Source organism: Zootoca vivipara, chromosome 5 (genome assembly GCF_965207765.1).
Source record: "Zootoca vivipara chromosome 5, rZooViv2.hap1.1, whole genome shotgun sequence".
Taxonomy (NCBI): domain Eukaryota; kingdom Metazoa; phylum Chordata; class Lepidosauria; order Squamata; family Lacertidae; genus Zootoca; species Zootoca vivipara.
This window is the reverse complement of record NC_142588.1, coordinates 53,827,144-53,850,558: the sequence shown is the minus strand read 5'-3', so window position 1 is coordinate 53,850,558 and position 23,415 is coordinate 53,827,144. Positions and strand designations below refer to the sequence as shown.

General features: G+C 46.6%; 1 protein-coding gene across 8 annotated transcripts in view; it reads right to left on the bottom strand.

The window, feature by feature from the left end:
• The window catches only part of LZTS2 (leucine zipper tumor suppressor 2), a 62,415-nt gene extending 39,893 nt beyond the window's left edge, over positions 1-22,522 (bottom strand). Inside the window, exons 1-3 of one of the 8 annotated variants that reach the window (XM_035132922.3) lie at positions 22,390-22,522; positions 17,337-17,386; positions 10,303-10,392 (exon numbers count right to left, since the gene is read on the bottom strand). The gene's annotated coding sequence lies outside the window, so the exon portion shown is untranslated. Of the gene's footprint in view, positions 1-7,585; positions 8,067-10,302; positions 10,393-17,336; positions 17,387-17,676; positions 17,964-18,023; positions 18,185-18,247; positions 18,268-22,389 lie in introns of those variants that run through there. The other 7 variants (XM_035132920.3, XM_088669651.1, XM_035132921.3 and 4 more) reach the window with 7 other exon arrangements.
• Positions 22,523-23,415: the final 893 nt, after the last annotated feature.

Here is a 23,415-nt window from a genome sequence, read left to right as displayed (position 1 = left end):
GCCCTATCTGGAGGCACCAGGGATTGAACCTGATGCCTTCTACCTGCCAGGCAGATGGTCTCCCACAGAGCTACAACCTCCCCCCCCCAAATATCACTGCAAAAAGCCAAGTCAGCCTGGCTGAAGAAAAGCGCACAGGGATACTGGAAGCTGCCTTATACTGAGTCAAGCCATGGGTAAGTTTAACTCAGTATTGTCCACATCAGGCATCCCCAAACTTTGGCCCTCCAGATGTTTTGGACTACAATTCCCATCATCCCTGACCACTGGTCCTCTTAGCTAGGGATCGTGGGAGTTGTAGGCCAAAACATCTGGAGGGCCGCAGTTTGGGGATGCCTGGTCTACATTGATGGGCAGCATTTCACATCTGGAGATGTCGGGGATTGAACCTGGGACCTTCTGCATCCAAAGCAGGTCAACTGCCACCAAGATATGGGCCTTGCCCCCATAGGAAATAGGGGCCAGAAACCCTTGCCAGTCTATTGCAAACCACCCAGAGATTCCAATCTACCTTCAGCCCACCCCGAGAGCACAGAATCCTACCAGTGTACTGTGTCACACAGAGAAGTGTGCACGCGATCATAGACCTCTGCTTCAACATCAAGAAGTCCTCCATGGCGCTTGAGTCCCCACCATCACTGGGGGGGGGGGCAGGTATCACCTGCAAGCAAAACTGGCAAAGCACCCTGAGCACCAACCACAGACCATATCTTTAAGACAATGCTCAATGGGCCTCCCCTTCACATTTGGCTTGTTCTGTAGAGGCCTCTGCCTGCAACAGAAAGGCACCCATCTCTCTACTTCATCCATCTAAAACCCACCAAGGTTAACTGTGAATGATGAGTGACGCAGGTAGAGAGCAGCACCAAGACCTGCCCCCCCCCCAGGCAGATCTGGAGCAGAGAAAGGGTCCACTATAAGACTCTCTGCCTCCAAGAAAGCGCATTCCTTTGCTTCATGTTGTCAGCTGGGGATTTTCTTAAAGAAAACAGAGACGACGAAGCAAGTCCTCTTTGGCAGGCATCACATCACCAGATGGGGCGGGAGGAGGTGGAACGTTTTTTATTTATTTATTGCACAAATCCGGATCCAAGTTGTTGCAACTTTTGCCAGGCAGACAGAAAGGTTTAGAGTCCTAGACCGCAACATCTCTCAACTTAGCAAGCCCTAAACATCCAACATCAAAGGCTGCTCCTTAGGCCTACTGACACCCAGTGTAACTCTTCTGTTTCTCTCAGAGGGGAAATTCCCCCCAAAGGGTGAGTCAGTTTGCTCTCGTGTATGAACCTAACCCATTGCACTGGGTTGAGATGCAGGAAATGAAGGCACCCATTGAAAGCTCTGTCACAGACTTCCTGTAGAGCCATTGGCAAGTCTCTCTCTCTCTCTCGCTCTCTCGCTCACTCTCTCTCTCGGGGCCTTTTGGACATGATGATTAGAAATATACGTGTTGAGCAGATGGAAAGCAAGCACACACAGTGCTAACTCCAGAAAAGCAACAACCCAGATTCTAAAAACTTGTTTCTACCAGCCTAGAAACTTCACAGCAACCTTTACCAACCAGCTTCAGAATACCACCTTTCTCTTTCTCTGGCCCAATTCAACATGTACAAACTGTTCCTTTCAGACTCGGCCAGCATCCTCCAGGGAGGTGTGGCTTGAGATACTTCCTAAATGTGTCCCTGTTAAATGAGGAAAAGAGTTAATGAATCTGATGAAGTGTCATTTAGTCCACAAAAGCGCATCATAAATCTGTTGGTCTTTTAAAGCTTAACAGCTCTCTCATTTTTTTTTAATTTTTTTTTTTTGATGCCACAAACTAACACGGCTACAAATTGAAGTTTCGAGACGGGTTACTTATTCACTGGCCAGGCATTGTTGGGACTCCTCTGACCAGTCACAACAACCCTCTGGGAAACAGTGTCCAAGGCTTGTGGCTCCCAGCCAGGAGCTCTTGAAAATGCTCTTGCAAGTCACTGGATGTGACACAGTTGGGAGGTCGTCTCTCTTCTCCAGGTACGGCTGGAGGCTGTTGGAGCTGAGGAGGCTGTGCATGGTGAGAAAATGCACGGTTTGCACCTTGTAGTGCTGCAGACTGAGCCCTGTGTCTGCCCCATAGTCCCTTGCAATGCATACGGAGGAGGAGGCTAAATTTGTAAAGGGCAACCAACCGTTAATAATTGCAACTCACAACAGAACACCCTCCCTCTATCACAGAGCATTTAAAGAATGCTGCCGAGGAGATGCCAATCCACATCGGCAGTGACAAAGACAACATTTCTGGTCAATTGATCAGAAATAATAATAATAGAAAAAGCACAATGTAAATTAAGTTTGTGAGCTGGGCAGTGGAGGAATCCTTGGCCACACACTAAACATGCACCAACTGTACAGTGGGGATAAACGTGGTTAAAAGCGTCAAGATATAAGTAATCCTTCTTGAGATCTTAAGAATGCGCACCAAAAATGGACAAGAGCAGGGGTTGGGGACCTGGTGCCCCCTCCAGATATTGTTGGACTACAGCCCCCATAATCCCTGGTCATTAGCCATGCGGGTTGAGGCTGATGGGAGGCCACCAACAGGTAGAGGGACATACCTGGGCTAGAGCAGAGAGAGCTAAGGGGTGTTAATGACCAAGAGAACCAAAATGAGGGAATTTAGCCCAGAATAAGAGAACACTGTGGCTGCAATCTTACACACATTTTTCTGGGAGTAGGCCCTACTGAAAACAGTGAGATTTAGGGCTCATCCACCCTTCTGCTTGTCCTGTGTTTGATTTCTAGGCAAAGGTATGCTAGGGTTTGTTTGTTTTTTGAAATTTGCTCCAATTAAGCAGTGAACAGTGAGTTTTCCTTTGGAAAGAGGTGAGGCAAAAGAACAACCTCTCAGAGCCATGTCTAGAAATCACAGGACAAACGGAAGCATGAACAAGCCCTTACTTCTAGGGTTGAGGAGTGTTTTGCGACAACATCTTCCATAACAATCTAAAGAGTGGATGTGGTCAATTCCTAGCTTTGCTTTAATAGTCAAGTATCTTATGGCCACAGGAAAGTCGGGACAGTATCAGTCATCCCAGTCGCCCAATCAAATCCCCCAGACTGCCATGGGATTTGCGAGCGACCACGTCTGCCCCATGATTATCTGCCCTGCTTTTGAGCAACCACAATCAGCTCAAATGACCAATGACTGGTGGTCATTTCTAAAGAGGCGTGCTGGGCCTTAGGCCCATGGAAGCCACATCCTCTTGAAAACCTTCTTCATAATCCCACACGTGGGGTGCTGAGTTATGGCTACTTACAAGAGTAAGGAAAATGCACTTTCCACATCCTCAGAGGCACCAGCTTAATTACAACTTTGCGGCTTCCCAGGCTGAGTCCTGGCACTGCAGTTCCTCAGGCTGAACTCTAATGCGCCTTGCCATTCTTGAGGCCAGAATGCTTCTTGTAACATCTGATCCGAACCAAAAGTCTTGCCATTTGAACCCATTGCTTCTTGTGCCCCCCAGCCAGAAAACTAAAGGAAAACTGCTTGCTGTCTGCTTTGTTGTGATAATTACAATATTCCAAGATTGCTAGCAAGCCATCTTGGCTGCATGAGGGGTGCTTGGGTGGATCAGCCTATTCCCATTCCATGTCAATGGCTAAGGATGGAAAGATCTGTCACTTTCTGTGCTCTCGGTTTCTTGTTTTTCTAATCTTAATTACAGTTTTCCATATTTTGCATCAATCTGAGATTTTTTAAAATAAAAAAACTCATGAAAATTCATCAGCACATTAGCGCAAATTTCTCCAATAAACACATTTTTAATATGCCATTTTAACATTGGTGTATTCATTATTCTAAATAGCCAATCATTATCATTAATTCCTCCACTTTGGATACTTTAAATACATGCAAGTATAGATGGTGTTTGTTTGTTTTTTCATTCATTTGTTTGTTCTCCCATTCATTCATTCATTCATTCATTCCAGCCTTTCATGCCTGACAAAACACATCTGGGGCTACTGTGAATAACAATGTCACCTACTGAAAAGATATTAGTCCGCAGAATAATGTACTGTAGACCAAAGAAAGCAGTCCCATGATTTTCATACCATCTAGTGGGGAGAAAGGAATGTCTCTAGGAAATAAGGCCTACCCATTGAGCTCTAGTAGAAACCCAGCCAGATGGGTGGGGTATACCGTAAATATTATTATTATTATCATTATCATTATTATTATTATTATTATTATTATTATTATTATTATTATTCACTTCGGTGATGAACCTGTGTCTGGACTGGACCATTGTAGACTGGGTGGGGAAAGGCTTACTTTAATGTTTCTTCTACACACATACACCTTTACCTAGAAAATAGGATGTCACAGAAAACGTTCTAATCTAGCTTTCCCGCTGACATTATGGTTTTTATGTGAAGGGATTTTTTTTAAAAAAATGCAGGACCTTTCAATCTCCCATACTAACCAGCTGGGGTTTTAAGACCTTCAGGACAGGCCCTCTGGTCTGTTCCAGGAACTTGGGAAAGGGTAGTCTTTGCATTTTATTACTGTTCTATTTTTTAATTATTTTTGGGTACCTTAAACACCATTTGGTGGGAAGGCAGGATTGAATTTTCCAAGCAAACAAATTAATCAATTTGCCTACCTTGCCCACCCCCCAATCCTTGGCCACCTGAAGTGGTACAGCCCAGACATTGGTTTACCATCTCCAAGACCCCCTACCTTGAGAAAAGTCAAAGCATTCTAACAATGGAGACTGTTCATTTTGCTGGTGACTATACAATATACAAAGGGATTTGACTAGAGATGAAAGGAGAAGGAACTCATCCCAAGGTATGCTTAAAAGTGTTGTCTACCTTCCTGCTTGACTCGATATCAGGTGGAAACAGTGAGCAAAAAAATAACCAGACATAATCTGCCTCTCTCCAACCCACAAGTGGGAGAGGCTATGATGCAAACCTGTCAAACTTGGTCTAAAATCAAAACAGCCAGCTAATTCACAGGGCCCAAAACCTGCCTGAAAACCTGGGTTTCAGGGATGCACAACAAAGCAGTTGTGAAAGAGAGGTCTGTGCCAGGGGGCACATTAAAACGTCAAAGCACATTGAGCTCCTTGGAGGAAAAGGTGGGATATAAACAAATGGCATGACTGCTTCAACATATGCCCAGAAACACTCATGGAGAGGACTATCCTCTCCATGGAAAACCAGGCTAGTAAAGATACTCACAACGAAGCAAAATTGAATCCTATTGAATCCTAGCTCCTTGGTATGCTAACCATTAACTTGCCACTTGGATAGAACTATGCAGTTCTCTGCATAAGGTTTCTAGTTCTGTTTGAGGATTTAAAAAGTTAAGAGACATCAAAACCATGTTTGTTCTTGCAGCACGTGGGCCCTGTCCATGCTCAGAAACAGATCTATTTGTTCTCCACTAAACTTCCCTGAAGTACACCATCTCCTCCAAATGACAATTCCAAAGATCACCGCCCCACACTGTGACACACGCCTACAGTCACCTTGCTGATCTTAAAGAATCAAAATGCTGGAGGAAAGGGACTTAAAGGTCATTTCATCCAAATCCTTTTCCCTTCCATTCACTAGAAGGTCTTACACAGACCATACAGTGGTAGCTTGGTTTACAACCATAATCCGTTCCGGAGGTCCGTTTATAAACCAAAACAGGTTGTAACCTAAGGCGGCTTTCGCCGATGGGGCCTCAAAAAAAAAATGTTCTTAATCCAAAAAAATTGGGTTGTAATCCAAAAAAAGGTTGCAAACCGGGACACACACTTCCAGGTTTGACGTGTTTGTAATCCAAAATGTATGCAAACCAAGGTTCCACTGTAGTAATAAATTCAGATAACGCAGAAAAAGAATACACTACACAGAAGTAGTGAAAAATAACAATGCCACCTAATCAGTTTCCCACAGGAACCTTCACAGCAACAGGGTAAAAACAATAACAGTACACAAAACAGACAAAAGCCTTCTGGAAAGCCAGATCTTGGGGGATCCCAAAATGAACGCAGTGTAGGGGGCTTGACAAACCTCTATGGAGAAAGCAGTCTACTATCACGAGAGGATCCTGCTCCTAGTGGATGTCCACCATACCTAACCACTGTAGTCCAGGCATCGGTCACCTCAAGGCTGCATTACTGAAATCTGCTCAATGTGGGGCTGCCCTTTGGCTGGTTCTGGAAGCTCCAGCTGGTGCAGAATGCAGAATGTAGTGGTCAGACTGCTTATGAGGACACCTGACATGGATGTGACATCATTTTTAGAAAAACTGAACTGGCTGCTCATCTACTGCCAAGCTAGGTTCAAGGTCCTTGTATTAATTTATAAAGCCCTGAACATCTTAGGTCCAGGGTGCCTTAGGGGACCACCTGAACCCTTATATCCCAGCTTGATCAATGAGATCATCTACAGGAATGTCATTGGTCATCCCCCAAGTTGGCAAAGCCCATTTCTCAACAATAAGAAACAGCTTTTAGTGTCATTGGTTCAGTCCTGTGGAACAGACGTCCAAGCAGGCGCCTTATGTTCCAACCTTCAAATGCCTGTTGAAAACCTTCCTATGCCTCCATGCTTATTCTTAGATAATACTCTTAGTGAGAAAATATCCTTCTGTAACAGTTATTCTCTGGGGGTTTTTAATATATACATTTATGGTTTTTACTGCATGGTTTTATATTTGACCGTTGTAAACCACTTGGGTTTTTAATGAATAGAATGTTTTTTTAAATAAATAAATAAGCCATGTCGGTGTGAAGTGTGGCTGGTTTTCAGCCCAGAGGCAAATTCTGTTTCTCATTCAAATGCATGCAAGGCGGAAGGAGTTGCCTCTGGACTCAAAACCAGCCCCACTTTGCACCGACACAGCATAAAGTACAGCACACACATCTCACCTGAAAGGTTCCATATGCAACCTTTTCTCTTCCCTACATTTACCATCCCACTAGTCGGGTAACATAGAACTGGAAGGGCTCAAGCAGAGTTCTCACCTGGGGGTAGACAATGTTTGGCACCAGCCCTACCACAGTTATAATGGGAGGGGGGGAGTGAGTTACGAGAACACTTCCCTTCTTGCATTGAAGTGCGTAACTCTTTTACACTTGAGCAACGGACCATGTTCCTATCAAACCTGCAGCCTTTAAAAAATAGCACACTTTGCTGCAGCACAAACTATTTGAAACAAAAGGGTAGGAAATTTCAATGGCAAGTGCTTTCGTTTTGCAGCAGCGCCTATGACATGGAAACTAAAATGAAAGTGAGGGGGGCTGCCTGGGTTTGTTGCCCTTGCATTAACAAAGACTTCCTCCAGAGGATCAGGACATGTCCTGCCTGACCTGGTAACGGAGGAACAATAGCTGGCTCAGTGGGATTTGCCCACTAGTGTCACAGCAACAGTGGCTTCGACTGGGGTGCTTATGAGGCTAGCATGCCACCCATGCTCAAAATGCAAGGTAAATTCTCATCAGCACCAACTACAACTGGCACAGTGCTAAACTTTGTTCCTATCCAAGCTCTTATGCAACCAACCAACCAACCATCCATGGCAGGCTGATCGTTGAGTACTCACAGAAGGAGAAGAAGGAGCAAAAAGAAAGTTGTGCTCTTGCCAGTGCAAACCAGGAGCTGTGGTGCCCACCACTCGATTCCCCTGGCACTTAAGGCATCATCCTAGGGAAGCGCATCCTGCCAAGTGTGTTTAGGCAAAGGAGATTCTCAGCTTTTTAAAGAACCAGTTATCTGTGCTCAGGCAGAGCCTTTCGGTTCCTTATCTGCCCCACACACCCCACATGCAAAAAGGAGGCTTAAGGGAAGACCACAGCTGCAGGCCACAGACTATGCAAAGCTGCCTCATCGATGAACCCTTAGCTGATGAGAGAGCAGGAAAGCAGTTAAGCCTGTTCCTGCCCAGGAGGATGAGAGAGCAGGGCCATGTCTGGCTCCATCTGGAGTTTTGCGCAGACCACGTGCATGTTTCAGCTTGCACTAAAATAGCTGCCAGACTTGGAGGAAAACAAACTTCACTTAAAGGGGAAAGTAGCAGCATTTTCCACAAACAAATGAAGATGCACATCACAGAGATACTTTTGCTTAACAGACCCCAAAGGACATCAAGCAGATAACCGGTGGGGGTAGGCATTCTATTTCTGGACAGATGTAAGGCAAAAAAAAAAAACACTGTTCACTGCTGAGGAAGGAGGGAGGAGATAATGGGCCCTCCCTTCACAAAGCGAGCAGAGTGCCAACAGCGATGTCTTGCATCTTTCTTAAATGCTATTGTTTCATTTCACAGCCGACCAGTTTATCTCAGAAGACGCTCTCCCCCAGGTACCCGAATCTCAACCCTCCACATTTATTTTTATTTCACCAAATTTATGCAGCACTTGATTGTAATAAAAACAGTTTGCAAATATGAAAACTGTCAATAAAAACAGCTAGAAACAAATAATCCAAAACATTCAAGGAATTATTAAAAAGCAACAGTAGCTAAAAAGAAATAAAACGTATGTAACTTCTACATGTCTGGATAGGTTTGCCTAAACAACAATGAACTGGATAGGTTTGCCTAAACAACAATGAACAATCACCCATTTCCACCACCCTTCTGAGTGATACCCCCACACACACACACACCCTTTCCCTACATAAGCGCCTGGGGACTTCTGCTTCAGTGTATCTGAAGAAGTGTGCATGCACACGAAAGCTCATACCAAAATAAAAACTTAGTTGGTCTTTAAGGTGCTGCTGGAAGGAATTTTTTTATTTTGTTTCGACTACGTCAGACCAACACAGCCACCTACCTGTAAATGAACTATGCAAGTATAGAAGATTGTAGCCTGTGAACTCTTACTCAGAGCAGACCCACTAAAATGAATAAACCTGTATTAGTCCTGTCTGTTAACTTCATGGGTATCCCCTGAGTAGGACTATCACGGACTATCACCCAGTGTAGTCAGATGCTAATGGTGTTTGCTATGGGAACCCAAAAGTTCTGGGTTTTGTTCCTGTTAATCTCCTATTGTGAAGTCCTATCCCGCCCCCGTTGCTGTACTATTTCTTTGTATTCTCCATTGGGAGGAAGGGAGACGTCACCATCCTCCCTCCACAGATGAAGGTCAACATCCTGAGAAACAAACTAACTTACTGGTTATCACCCAAACATCTGTCAGAAAGGAGAAGCGCCTCCCAAGGCCAGGGGCTGGTTTGAGTGTTTAAAATTCCTCCATGAAAAACCTCAGATTTTGTGGGCAGAAAACAGACATCCATCAGCTGAAACATATTACAGAATTTGCACTAGGCAATTCTTCAATGCGTCTGCATGTGCAGATGCATAGATTTGCAGCGCATGATTGCACAAGGGGCAAGATGTCAGGTGGGACTCCTAGATGATACTGTGGCTGCGCACAAACCATACATTTAAAGCACATTCTCCACCCACTCAAAAACAAAAGAATCCTGGAAACTGTACTTTACCCCCCTACAGAACTACAATTCCCAGCACCCTTAACAAACTACTGTTCCCAGGACTCTCTGGGTTGGGTGGGAATATACAATGTGTACCCAGTCTGTGCTACAAAGCATTCTGAGTGGGCAGGACTAGGCTGAAGCCATCTAGAAACAGACTGCACAGGAGCTCAGCTGTCAGGGAACCATTCTGAAAGATTTTCATGGTATTTCAGGGGAGGACAAGTAGCTGATCTGTGGATGTCAAAATATCCTTTTACTGGTCAGCAAAGCACTCCACAGTTTTCACTTCTGGGGCAACAGGATAGGCCAGGTCCTACAGACCCAGTGCTTATGGATGGCTATCAAAGCCCCATTACTTTCAGCAGGTTCATCAAGCTTTCTCTGGGTTGCAGCCCTTGTTCGTTCACTGCCCAGTCTGCTCATTTGGATGAATGATCCCTTCACAATTTTGCCTTTGCAGAAACCAAGCTTTTGCTTGCTTCCGCACCTGTCCCTGCTGCCCCCTGAGTCTTGCACTCCTTATCTCTGATCGCATGCTTGAACTCTGTGCCCCAGCTCCAGTCTGCCCCCTGTGCTCACTGCCCATGTTGATGGATGTCCTTGTTGCAGACACCAGAGACTGAATGCTCCTCTACACCCAGACAGGCCTCCCAACCTAGCAAGTCAGGATGAGATCCTCTCTGCCGTGGGGTGGGGTGGGGGCAAACTCAACCATTGATGATTGCACAGCATCAGTGCCATTTAGGGTGAGGCAGAGGGGAGTCTGGCTGCAGCTTCCAACCCTTGCAATTTTCAAGTGTAGCAGAGAAAATTGCTAACCTCAAGTGTGGGAGGCTGTCCTTTGCTCCAGGGTCATGGGGAACTGACCAAGCTGCAAAGAGAAGGCGCCAGCTCAAAATTCTTCCTTTCCTAGCAGAGACCAAAAAAAAACAAGGGCTCAAGTAAGGAGCGTTGCCAAGCCCGGGCGAGTGGAGGGTGAGAGAGAATGGGACTTCCCACGAGCACAGCTGCCCACCACTCCCAGAATCCCCTGGGGCAGAGTAACAGCAACAAGAACACATGAAATGTCCCATTGCACCATAAACGAGAGCTTGCAAATCTATGTTGCTCGTGTCACATGTTGAGCAAGATTTAGAATTCAAAGGGAAGAGGCCCTCGCCCACTGGGCCCCCTATCTCCTTCCCACACATAAGGGAATAATTAGTTCCAGCAGACTACTTTCCCCAGACACAGTAACCTAAGAGGTAGGCTCCAGTGACACAGCTGATATGTTGCCGAGTGTGACAGAACACGGTGACTAACCATCAAACCGTGTAATGCAAAGGCATTCCATAGGAAGCAACAGAAACCGATTAACTCTGATCCATTTAACAGGAAGCGGAGTGGGGGCAATCCCCAAGGCCAGTGGGAAAATGAGCTGCGCCTTGTGGATGTTCTTTTGCATGTAGATCAGGCACATGGCAGCTCACACCAGGTACATGGGTGCCACCACCCCAAGCAGGACGCATCCTGGAACAAGGGATCAACCTTTCTCTGCCGTGCCATTCCACGGAACAGCTCCTGTTAATTCCTTCCTTGAAATCAAGCCCTCCTGTTTGTTTGGTCAGTTATCTTTCTACGGAGCCATCTGTGCAGCCTGAGCCCCACCGAGGGGTGTGGCCACCTCCTGATTGCAATCTATTCAAATTGGGGAGGAAACCACAATTAACCTGATCCACGAGTTATTCTGTTTGCAGAAACTCTATTGATATGCAGGGTCCACCCACACAAAGAGGCCTCTGGCACCTGGAGAGCAGCTTGCAAGGCACCTCCAGCAAATCCATAAAACTATAGTAGTGCTATAGTTGCCAAGAATTGATGCATCAAGAATTGATGCTTTTGAATTATGGTGCTGGAGGAGACTCTTGAGAGTCCCATGGACTGCAAGAAGATCAAACCTATCCATTCTGAAGGAAATCAGCCCTGAGTGCTCACTGGAAGGACAGATCCTGAAGCTGAGGCTCCAATACTTTGGCCACCTCATGAGAAGAGAAGACTCCCTGGAAAAGACCCTGATGTTGGGAAAGATTGAGGGCACTAGGAGAAAGGGACGACAGAGGACAAAATGGTTGGACAGTGTTCTCGAAGCTACGAACATGAGTTTGACCAAACTGTGGGAGGCAGTGCAAGACAGGAGTGCCTGGCGTGCTCTGGTCCATGGGGTCACGAAGGGTCGGACACGACTAAATGACTAAACAACAACAACATAGTAGTGCTAGATCTCCACAGAGATGCATTCAAAATAGGGTGACAAATTGATATCCTAAATGGCTTACACCAAACGATAACATTTCCAGGTCACCAAAGCACCTTAAGAACCATCAGATTCCTTTTGCTCCACCGCGATCACTGAGATAATCTAATGGGGCACTTCTGGTGGTTCCCCATATCCTTGAGGTTCGGTTGGCCTTCACTAGGATTCGAGCCTTTTACTTGAATCCTAGTGTGGCATGCCCTGCCCTGTGGAACTCCCTGGCAATAGAAGTTGGGCAGGAACCATCCCTCTCTTCAGACACCTTTTAAAGCTTTTTTGTTTAGGCAGGCTTCTAACAACATGAATCCCCCTCCTCTCTCCTTTTAACCAACCAGTATTTATTGATGTTTTATGAGTGTTTTAATTATGGATATTTTTGTTGATTTCATTATTATATACAGTATTGTATTCTGCCTTGCTGCGTTTTTACTATTTGTAACACAATCGCACGAACATTAGTGAGCACTCCCTTTGAGTCAAACAGCCCGATCGTGCTGTGTTTGTAGACTCATGTAAGTACGTATTGCTACCATAATCAAGTCTGCCTTTATTTCAGGCCTCTTGGTCCAAGGAAGGCAGGAGGAGTCAATCAGAAAGCAAAGGAAACTGAAATTATTAGCATTCTCACTTATTTACACTAGGGGTAGCGAACCCCAGGCTAGGGTTTTCTGCCTGGCCAGAAAGCATCACTTGTTGCTTGCCTGGATGCAGAACAGAGAGGAACGTGTAGCTGTGTGTAGAAACAGGACTACTGAACAAAAGTTAAATTGGCATTTGTTGCTCTGCCCATTTTTGCTCCTGGCCCTGCTCACCAGTGACACGAGGCCACCAGGAGGCTGCCTAGAAGGGAATGTGGCCTTTGGGCTGAAAAAAGTTCCCTGCCCCTAATTTGCACCATTTTCAAATGCAGTATTGATGGGCACTTGAGCTGCCATGTAAACTGGAACCCAGCACTCAAAGGAAAGACAAAATCCCATTTCACATCACCTTTCATTTCTACCAAAAATCCCTCCCTGCAAATTGGAATCTTAGCCATTTAGAACAACTATCAAAAGAAATTCTGGCTGTTCCTGCCTTGCATGAAACAAAGGAACCCAGAGAGCTGCTTTACACTGAATCAGACCATTAGTTCATCTGGCTCAGCATTGTCTACACTGACATCAAGGTCTGAACCCTGGAACCTTTTGCATGAAAAGTAGATGCTTGTTACCACCGACTTATGACCTTCCCCCTTCATTCACCCCCTCTATAAAAGTGCATTGTGACTAAAACATTTTGCATGATCCACTACTGAAAATTGTGCAAGAAACTCTTTTATTCCACATCAAATTTTATGATTGGGAGGTCTTTAGCACTCAGGTTCAGAGTCTTTTTATAAGCAAAATTACCAGTAACAAAATTATAAGCAAAATTATCAGCAACTTTCTCCCTATTGCCATTTCAGTTGTACACCCATTTCTCTAGATATCAAACACAATTCTTCTGCTAGTGTCTTTAAGCAGAAGCTAAACCTGGCTACTTCATAATTCATAAATTCATACCGGTAAATGGGTGAAACTGTACAAATTCAGCATTCATTAAGAAAACAAAATCTGCAACCCAAGCTTGCAGTTCCAGGACGAGGAAGCATATGTGAAACTCTGAGATTGGTACAAATAAGGTGAAAAGGCAAAACTGAAATGAAGACAGTAGTACTAGGCAATCTTACTAGTTTGGAGTGAGACTCAATGAACTCATCTGACACTTTCTTCCTAGTACAAAGATCCATACTTGTAAATGAAATGCCATAAAGCACTTTCCTAGGTGCATCCAAATTCATGCCGTTAATGTTTTAATTTGCTAATGTTTTAATGTGTTGGAAGCTGCCCAGCGTGGCTAGGGCAACCCGGTCAGGTGCACAAAATATAAATAAGATGTTGATATTCTTGTTATGCATGTTTATTCAAAAGTAAATCCTGCTGTATTTAATGGGGCTCTAACCTCTTGCACACCTACTCACAAGTGAATCCTCCTGAAATCAAACTTGCTTCCATGCACATTATATCCTGCATATTCTGTTCAGTCATTTTCCAGTCCTGAATAGTATGATTGCCAGATGGAACCCAGAAGCTTTACATTAGTATGGAGAGCATGTGGCCCTTCAGCTGCTGCTGGACTCCAATTCCCATTAGCCCCACCCAATATGGACAATGAGTAGGGATGATGGAAACTGTAGTATAACAACAAATGGAGAGCCATAGGTTTCCCAGACCCTCCAAGTGTCCCTATTTTCCAGAGACAGTCCTGGATTTACAGAAGCCATTCCAGTTTCTGATTTGATCCCAGAATGCTCCACTTTTCCTTAAAGGTAAAGGTAAAGGGACCCCTGACCATTAGGTCCAGTCGTGACCGACTCTGGGGTTGCACGCTCATCTCGCGTTATTGGCTGAGGGAGCCGGTGTACAGCTTCCAGGTCATGACAAAGCCGCTTCTGACAAACCAGAGCAGCACACGGAAACGCCGTTTACCTTCCTGCTGTTGCGGTACCTATTTATCTACTTGCACTTTGATGTGCTTTCGAACTGCTAGGTTGGCATGAGCTGGGACCGAGCAATGGGAGCTCACCCCGTCGCGGGGATTCGAATCGCCGACCTTCTGATCAGCAAGCCCTAGGCTCAGTGGATTAACCCACAGTGTCATCCGCGTCCACTTTTCCTTAGGATGTCCCTATTTTCATCGGTGAAATGTTGGAGGGTATGGAGTTATGCAACCCATGTGCCAGAGAGATAAGTAACTATACAACCTTTGGAAGACATCTGAAGGCAGCCCTGTATGGGGAAGTTTTTAAATGTTTAATATTTTATTATGCTTTTATATATGTTGGAAGCCACCCAGAGTGGCTGGGGCAACCCAGTCTGATGTACAGGGTTTAAATAAATTATTAGTATTAGTATTAAAGGTTAAGGGGCCCCTGACCATCAGGTCCAGTCGTGTCCGACTCTGAGGTTGCGGCGCTCGTCTTGCTCTATAGGCCAAGGGAGCCAGCGTTTGTCCGCAGACAGCTTCCGGGTCATGTGGCCAGCATGACAAAGCTGCTTCTGGCGAACCATAGCAGCGCACGGAAATGCCGTTTACCTTCCCACCGGTGTGGTACCTATTTATCTACTTGCACTTTGATGTGCTTTCGAACTGCTAGGTGGGCAGGAGCTGGGCCCGAGCAATGGGAGCTCACCCCATTGCAGGGATTCGAACCGCCGACCTTCTGATCAGCAAGCCCTAGACTCTGTGGTTTAACCCACAGCACCACCTGGGTCCCACAGTATTAGTATTATTAAATAGGATGTCCCTGTTTTTATCAGAGAAATGTTTGCAGGCTTCATTCAAAATCAGAGGGCAGCTGCAGTCTTGTGAAGAGAGGTGAGGTCTCACCAAGCTGCAGGTATTAATTTTGCATTGCAGAGCATAGAGATTAAACAGAGCAAGCAAAGAACTGTATAAGTACTTTCTGTAATCACACCCAAAGGGATGCAAAAGGAAAGCCCCAGAACCTCTTTCAAAATCAGAGCTCAATTCTCAAATGTGTGAAGTAGTAACAATAAAGGGAGTGGCTTTGAGCAGGTTCCAAGCTCCTTTCCCTTCAGATGGAGAAACTGCAACCAGCTCTGGACCCATGTAAAGAGACAGGGCCGTCTTAAGCATATCCAGCGCCGTGATGCAAAGATCCCTCCGGCACCCCACCCCCCCCATTTCCCAGAGTTGTCGACCTTTTCCCAAGCCTCTGCGGGGATTGCTCTCCTCCCGCGGGGGCTTGGGAGGCAAGCTCCACGCCCGCCAGGCGTATGGGTGACTGGACGCAGCTGGCGGGCGTGCAGGAGGGAAAGGGGAGGCCGCCGGCAAAGCCGCGCAGCTCCCCCACTCGCTGGGGCACCTCTGAGAGGCCAGCGCCCTGGCGCAACACGCCAATAAACCCAATGGGAAAGATGGCTCTGTAAAGAGATTCCAGAGCAAAGGCTATTATGTTTCAAGGATGTATGAGTCCTAGCATCTCCAATTTTGGAAATTAAGCACTTAATGATGAAAAGCACAAAAGTGACCAATAACAAATCTCTCGGTTATTTGATGAGGGAGGAAGTCCATCAGTCCACACATGCACCACAGTTTTGTGGGATGACACAACAGACGGCCTGGGTCACTTTAGAGAGATCTAACAAAGCAAAAAATATTCTACTATAAACATGACTATTTCCTAAGACCCTGGAGCCTCTTTCTGTCCACCTCCCATCTGAGGAGGCATTAGACTTGCCCTTGTTGAGCTCAAGACATGTGACAAGCCTTCCATGCACAGATAAATTATAATACTATTACTACGCAGGGCAATAACACATGGCAAAGACAGCCCCAAGGCTGTCCATATCTGCAAATGCTCTGAATACAGATTAATGTCAATTTCATTGCATTTATCATCACTGCTCAGAGCTGCCTTGAGCAGGAACAGCAAGCCCACGATTGTAAGGTCATCTGGTTTAATGGGTGCTTTTGTGTCAGTCTCTTAGTGGCCTTCACAAAAAGGGGAAAGGGTGGGGAGGGCCCTTTTGTAACTCGCTACATAATTAACTCCCCCTCTGGAAAGTCAAAGCAGGCATCCCAGTTCTTTTCTCTCTCTTGCCACAAAGACAACCAGTGTCAGAAAAGTTTTGCCAAGTTAAGTGGGCAGGCTAAGCTATCCTCTGTTGGCACCAGAGGAGAGCAGAAATTAAAGGGAAAGGCCTTAGGACTGCAGTAGGATAGCAACCAGGTGCAGTGACAAGAATAGGGCACACTGAGGGATGTGTGGATGCACAATGAAAACATGGACTACCCAATTTTATGTACCTAGTAAGCTAATAAATCTTTTCATTCTATATGCAAGACGGAGCCGAAATAAGGTCCAAGTAGCCAAATACGTACAGGGTCAATTTCCCAAAGAGGGTATTGGTTGGTGAGCAATATCCTGAGAGGTGGTTGTTTTAAATATCTAAGTCATTTGTTGTGGGCGGGTTTTTTGGGGGGGGGAGTTGCAAATTCTCCAAAAGCTATCATAAGCACAAACCAGGCATCCCCAAACGGCGGCCCTCCAGATGTTTTGGCCTACAACTCCCATGATCCCTAGCTAACAGGACCACTGGTCGGGGAAGATGGGAATTGTAGTCCAAAACATCTGGAGGGCCGAAGTTTGGGGATGCCTGGCACAACCCATCCCCTTTCCAAGTGTCAATCCCTCAAAGAATGCAAGGGGAAGATAAATGAGAAAGACAAAAAGGAGGCTGTTCAGAATGTGATTCCTTGGCCGTTCCTTGCCAACCAAATCTGTTGCACTTTGATATGTTCATAAAGAGTATGTACCAGAATAACCAAAAGACTGCACATTAAACCAAACTAGCTTGCATTGTGGAGAGAAGGAGAGCAGCTTTAAGTGAATCATATAAAGAACAGCACATCATTTCAACCTCCAGCACATCCTATGAACACAGAAACCAAATGACAGTAACCCTGTAAACTTTTCTGTGGTATCTGAGGGGGACTCTTTCTTCATGTACCTTACCTGTCTCAGGTCTTGAAAGTGAGCTCTGCTCTCCTGTCATCAACTTCCTCCTGAAACAACAGAAAAAATGTGAGGCCAGAAGATTAAGTGAAGCACAAGATGAGTTTCAGTCACAACAACCAACCAGGCTATACGGTACATTCTCAGAATTTATCAGTCCCATCGTCTCCATATTGCTCTGGATTCCTTGTGCAAATGCAAAATTAAGGAACATTGAAGGATAAATACACAGTAGATGATGTAAGAGGAAAATACAGATCAGCCCTTGCTAAAATCAGCCGAGACCCTTAAGCCTCCCTCTCTACATGCACAACTCAAGAGCCACATGGAAAGTTCGTACTTCTCTACTTTTCTATTCTGCAATTCATTGCTGGAGGACTCCCTCATTACAGTGATTTTTGCTATAAATTCCTCTGCTCCACAGTGGAGTTCTCCACCCAAACAGCCAGCTTTGGTGTCCAAGTTACAAACGCAAGCAATTAATTTAACAGTGGCTGAATGGAGTTTGTTTGTTTTTCTTCCCCCTCCTCAAATTTATCGTTCGAAGATCAGGGCAGGGACACTCTTCCCTCTAGGCAACATTATGTTTCAAACTGTGCCAGAGAAAAGTGAGCTGCACAGCACCACATCCCCTGCTCTGTATCCCACACCATATGCCTTGGCAGGCAGAAAGGCAGAAAGACATACCAAACAAGCGCAAACCCGGTCAACAACAGCCAGACTTCCGAACCAAAGGACAAACCACCAGAGAAGCTTGTCCATGTAGGAAAATGGCAGATGAGGCTGGCTCACACATCCTGCAAGAGTAAAACCACTAGCGGTTTCAAGTTGATTCCTGCTGCCTGCCCTTCTCACTATCATTCCAACTCCCCAAAAAAATCCTGGCCAGCGTCACAGCCAAACAGTCTTACCAGCTAATCAGAGAACAGGAGGGGAGGGACGCCTGTCGCTTCACATTTCTTTCATGCTAACAACTAGGTTCGTGTGTGCATGTTCCCACATGTGCAGTGCATATCACGTTCCTCTGTTTTCATGCAGTTCATTTCTTGCAGTCTTTACCAGCTCCAAGACATAACCTGGAACAACTTAAAGCAAATGCACACGGAGCTACCAAATTTAGGATCAGGACCAGAAAGCAGCAATTTGTACAGCCTCTCCTCTTTCCTGCGCCTGGCACAGGAGAACGCAAAAAACTCCTGGATTCGTGCCAGAGGAAGGCCCATGAGATTTTTCTCTTTCCAGCGGGCACAATGAGCAAATCACACACAGCTTACAAGCCCCCAAAACTCTCTTCCCTCCCTCCCTCCCTCCTTCCCACCCCATTCTCCAGCCTTAGAAGTCTGAGCATCATGTTACAGACCCTTTCGTGCTCCAAACACAAAACAGAGACCGGCTCATTATGTAGCGCTCAACTACGGTAACTGCTCATGGAGCAGCTGCTGTCAGCCTGCTGCTACTGCAGTCCAATCCACAAGCTCTGAAGAACAGTGTCACATGACCATCAAAATCCTTGCATATGCTTATTAACAAATGTGACCCAGTAAAAAAAAAAGTAACATTTTACCAATCTCTTTTTCCCCAAGGTTGTGAAACGGATAAGGTCATGTTAATGTTCAGAAGAGAGGAGAGGGACACATTTATCCCACTGCTGCCCCCAATTCAAAAGATCATTGCAGGCAAAAGAAATGCCACCAAAGAAAACATAGTGGCTTTTCAATTTTGTTTTTTAAAAAACTAGCCACCAGTTCTACATTAGAAGAGCAAACTCTTCCAAAAGGGTCAGAGCAAAGCTAAATATGTTCTCTACCCATGAGGAGCTCACATAAGAGTTTCTTCCTTTGATTTGTAAAGTGTCATTCCTTATGTTGGGGCTTGTGTTAACAGGATGTATGTGCAGGGCAAGAAAGCTGAGGAGCACTGAGGAGTGCCATCTATTTAGAGACCTCAGAATCTGCACAGGAGATGTAGGCTATGACGCATATGAAACAGTTGCACTAGGGGGGTCTAGCAGTTCCATGCAAAGCTAAGGGATTGGGCTGAGCTAATGCTGAGGGGCTAGGACAGCGGTGGGGAACATACGGCCCTCCAGATGTTGTTGTCTCCAACTCTCATCAGCCCCAACTATCTCCTCTTAGGTTCCAATCCTTTGCACACTGACCTTGGAATAAGTAAACACCCCCCAAACTCAGCGAAACTTAATGCTGAGTAAGGGTACATGGGAACCCTTTCTGTTAAGAGTGCAGAAATTATAATGAATTTAGTGAGGAAAAAATCTAGCTCAATTTGACAGAAGGGGAATCTGGGGGTCAAAGATATAGCACAGCCTTGGAAATAAGCCCACAAAAGTTACCAGCTTCTGTTTCCATGCTGGCTGTAGAGGAAATAAAGCCCCCACCCTCTGCTGCCAGCATGCAGATACAGGTTCCTTAGACTCTTTAAGTAGGCTATTGAGTGAACTGGCAGAGGAAGAACAGATTTTTCCATATCCGTCTCTTCTCCACCAGCCTGCTTAGTTTGCATGCTTCTCAGGGAGGAAGGGGCTTTCCTTCCTCTGTGGTTAGCACAGGACCCACGTGGTGGAGGGAGGCGAAGGATCCACCCCTCATCCACCACCCCACTCATTTGCCTGCAAGTAATTCTTAGGTACCTGCGGCAAGTTGTTCGATGGAGTTCAATGGGCCAGCAACAGCTGGCCCATTTGGGTGACTGGAACACTGCCCCACCAACCTCAATCTGACATCTGCCAGGCAGCCCACCCAACCTTGCCGACTTCCATCTAGTCTACGTGCTGGCATTGCCTGTCAGCTTCCTCCACCTTATGTCTCAGTGTTGCCCTTGTAACAGGAGTGCCAACTTGGCCCCGCGACCATGGGTGCCCAGGGCTGTGGGTGCCATGCAGCGTGCATGGCCCTGGCACCAAAATTTGTGGGTGCCCGGCCCCTTCATGGAGAATTTTGGGGCCCCAGGGAGTTATCACCTATGTCTTGTAAGGAGGGCAAGGAGGAAGAGGGCAAAACTCGAATTAGTTGGCTCTGAATCTCACTGATTCTGGCTCCATCAGCTGTTGGGCTCCCTGCTTTCTGCCTTAGCAGCCCCAATGGGCACAAACCACCACTGTGCAGAGAGTACATAAGGTGATGCAGTTCAGCCAAATTTAGCTATAACCTGGGGAATGCCCAAGAGGCACATCCTGCAACACAACCCTGAAATGACCACCCAAACCAGCTAGGCAGGAGTAAAGGTAAAGGTAAAGGGATCCCTGACCATTAGGTCCAGTCGCGGACGACTCTGGGGTTGTGGCGCTCATCTCACTTTATTGGCCGAGGGAGCCGGCGTACAGCTTCCAGGTCATGTGGCCAGCATGACTAAGCCACTTCTGGAGAACCAGATCAGTGCACGGAAATACCGGTTACCTTCCCGCCAGAGCGGTACCTATTTATCTACTTGCACTTTGACGTGCTTTCGAACTACTAGGTTGGCAGGAGCAGGGACGGAGCAATGGGAGCTCACTCCGTTGCAGGGATTCGAACCGCCGACCTTCCGATCGGCAAGCCCTAGGCTCTGTGGTTTAACCCACAGCGCCACCCGCACCCCTAAAGGTAAAGGTAAAGGGACCCCTGACCATCCAAACCAGCTAGGTAGGAGTACATAGGCTTAAACCATCTGCTCTGCAACCTGGGCTGAAAGCTAATACCAAACAGGAGAGGAGAGTTTGCCCAGGGAGGGAGGGGCTAACAGGCAATTGCCACTCCAGATACCAAAGTCTCTGCTCCTGTCCAAATAAGCTAGAATGTCCAAGGGTAGATGTGGCCAGGGATGGGAGGAGGGAGGGAAGGCGTGTGAATACTTCTAGCCACAGTTTTCAATATATCTGATTGCGATGGAGCCAGCTTTCCCCATGTGGCTGTGAAATGGAAATTCTATATTCCAAAAGGGAAAAGGAAGGCTGCCAGGCCAAGCTGGGCACTGCATGTATCGGAAAGAAGCTTCGGGGAAAGTTTGCACTGGAGGTGAGACAGGGAACGAAAGCCACGAAACCTCTCTGGTCCCTGCCGACTCCTGAGCCTGGAATGTACACTGTTGAAACAGTCCCTCCCTCAGCATGCCAGAGACTTCTACAGATAGCCACCCTCTCAGACCCAGAGCCCATCTCAGCCAAACCCCTTGAACCCCCAGAACCTTGGATCCAGTATCTGCGAAAAGGCAGGATATAAGCTTTTAAAACCAATCAACCAACCCCCCCTTCAATAATCAAATCCCCACTTCCACAAATGCTAGTCTCCTACCAGTCCAGGATTGGGGAGCCTGTACCCTTCCAGCTGTTGTTGGGGCTATGACTCCCATCATCCCTAACCATTGACTATGCTGTACAGGATCAATGAGTCGGAGTCCTGCACAACAACCTCTGGAGGGCCACAGGCTCCCCACCTTGCCCCTCAGCATCAGCTTCTTCCGTCCCTGGAAGAGTCACTTTTGCCTTTTCAGCCACTGCCCCACACCTCAGTACCACCGGATCTCCCACCCAGTCCCTTGCTCCACTCCACACAATATCTGTCTCCCCAGAGACTCTCTAACAACCCATTGCCCATATCCCACTTCTGAACAGTGGCTACATAGCCCACGGAACCACCAGCCTCGTAGCACAACATTTTCCACACCCCTTGCACAGATTCTCAGCCCCACTCCCCCCCCAAAAATATTGCACCCCCAGCTGTTCTGCCCCACACATACAAACCATCAACAAGGCAGCGTATTTATTTTAAGCTTAGTTTAAAAACATGTCGAGGGCATTTAGCCCTCCTGAGAAGCTTGCTTTAAGCGCCTGGAGGATCTTTCCCCTATATTTGCCCTACACCCCCCCCCTCCGCGTTTTAACTCATCGCTGCCTCAGTTTTAAAGCTACAGGTAGGTAGCCGTGTTGGTCTGGATCGAAGTAAAATAAAAAAATTCCTTCAGTAGCACCTTAAAGACCAACTAAGTTTTTATTTTGGTATGAGCTTTCGTGTGCATGCACACTTCTTCAGATAGTTTTAAAGCGTTTTCCTCTACTGACCTCCACACAGCATCTCGTGTTCACACAGCCAGCCAGCTCTCTCCCCTCGCCCAGACGAGCGCTAGGACAGCCCGCCGCAGCCTCGAGCTCCCCTCGCCCCCCGGCCAGTCCATGCCCGGCCCCAACGCCAGGCTCCGCCCGGCCGCCACCCCCCTAAAGCCCCCCCCCCTTAGACGGACGGACGGCCAAACGAACGGGCAGCGGGAAGGGGCCGCGCTCGGGAGAGTCTCGACAGGCGGACAGTGTCTGGTCCCAGACGATCAATCGGGGGAGGGGTAAGGAAGGGCGCCTTTAGGGTCGAGGGCAACGTCCCAGCCCTAAAACTGTGGGGTTTTTAAGAGAGACAGCGGGCGATGCCGGCTTGGCTTGGCCAAAGCCTATGCCTCTTGCCCTCCCTTCAACTTTTAACGTTATGATGATGTCTGGAGCACTTTTTCTGGTCTTGTTTCCGGGATCGGTGGTTGGTGTGTGTGTTTGTTGTGTAGTTGTTTCCCATACCACGTCCCTTTGTTATGCCCTTTTAACTTCTGAGATTATAAAGGAAGAGCCAAAAAGCTGCCCACCTGACCTCACTATATAATTCCCGGGCTGCGCGCACGTCAATAAAAGCAAGCGAGGATAGATGCGCCTCGTTAACCGCCTTCCTTCTACATCACGTGCCTTCAGAGACATATCTTTATTTCTGGACCGACTAAAATTTTACAAAGCAACAATTAAGCAAGCTTTCGAGGTCTCCAGGGTTCTTCTTCAGTTTGGGTGTCAAGCAAAACATAAGACAGCAGCGGGAGGTTGGGGGTGGATCATGGCGAGAAAAACTAGTCTGTAGTTTGTAAGAGCCTTAAATTGGAGTGCAGGAGGCATTAGGCAGACTTAATTAGATTAGACTCTGTAGGTGCAGAACAGATTTCAGGTTGCAGCAAGGGCTGCTGGGACACAGAAGCAATAATAACTGATTCCCTACTTGCGGAAGGAGGGACTGTCATTATGGGTGATTTTTTTTTTGGTCACAGTAACTTTTAAGGTGCA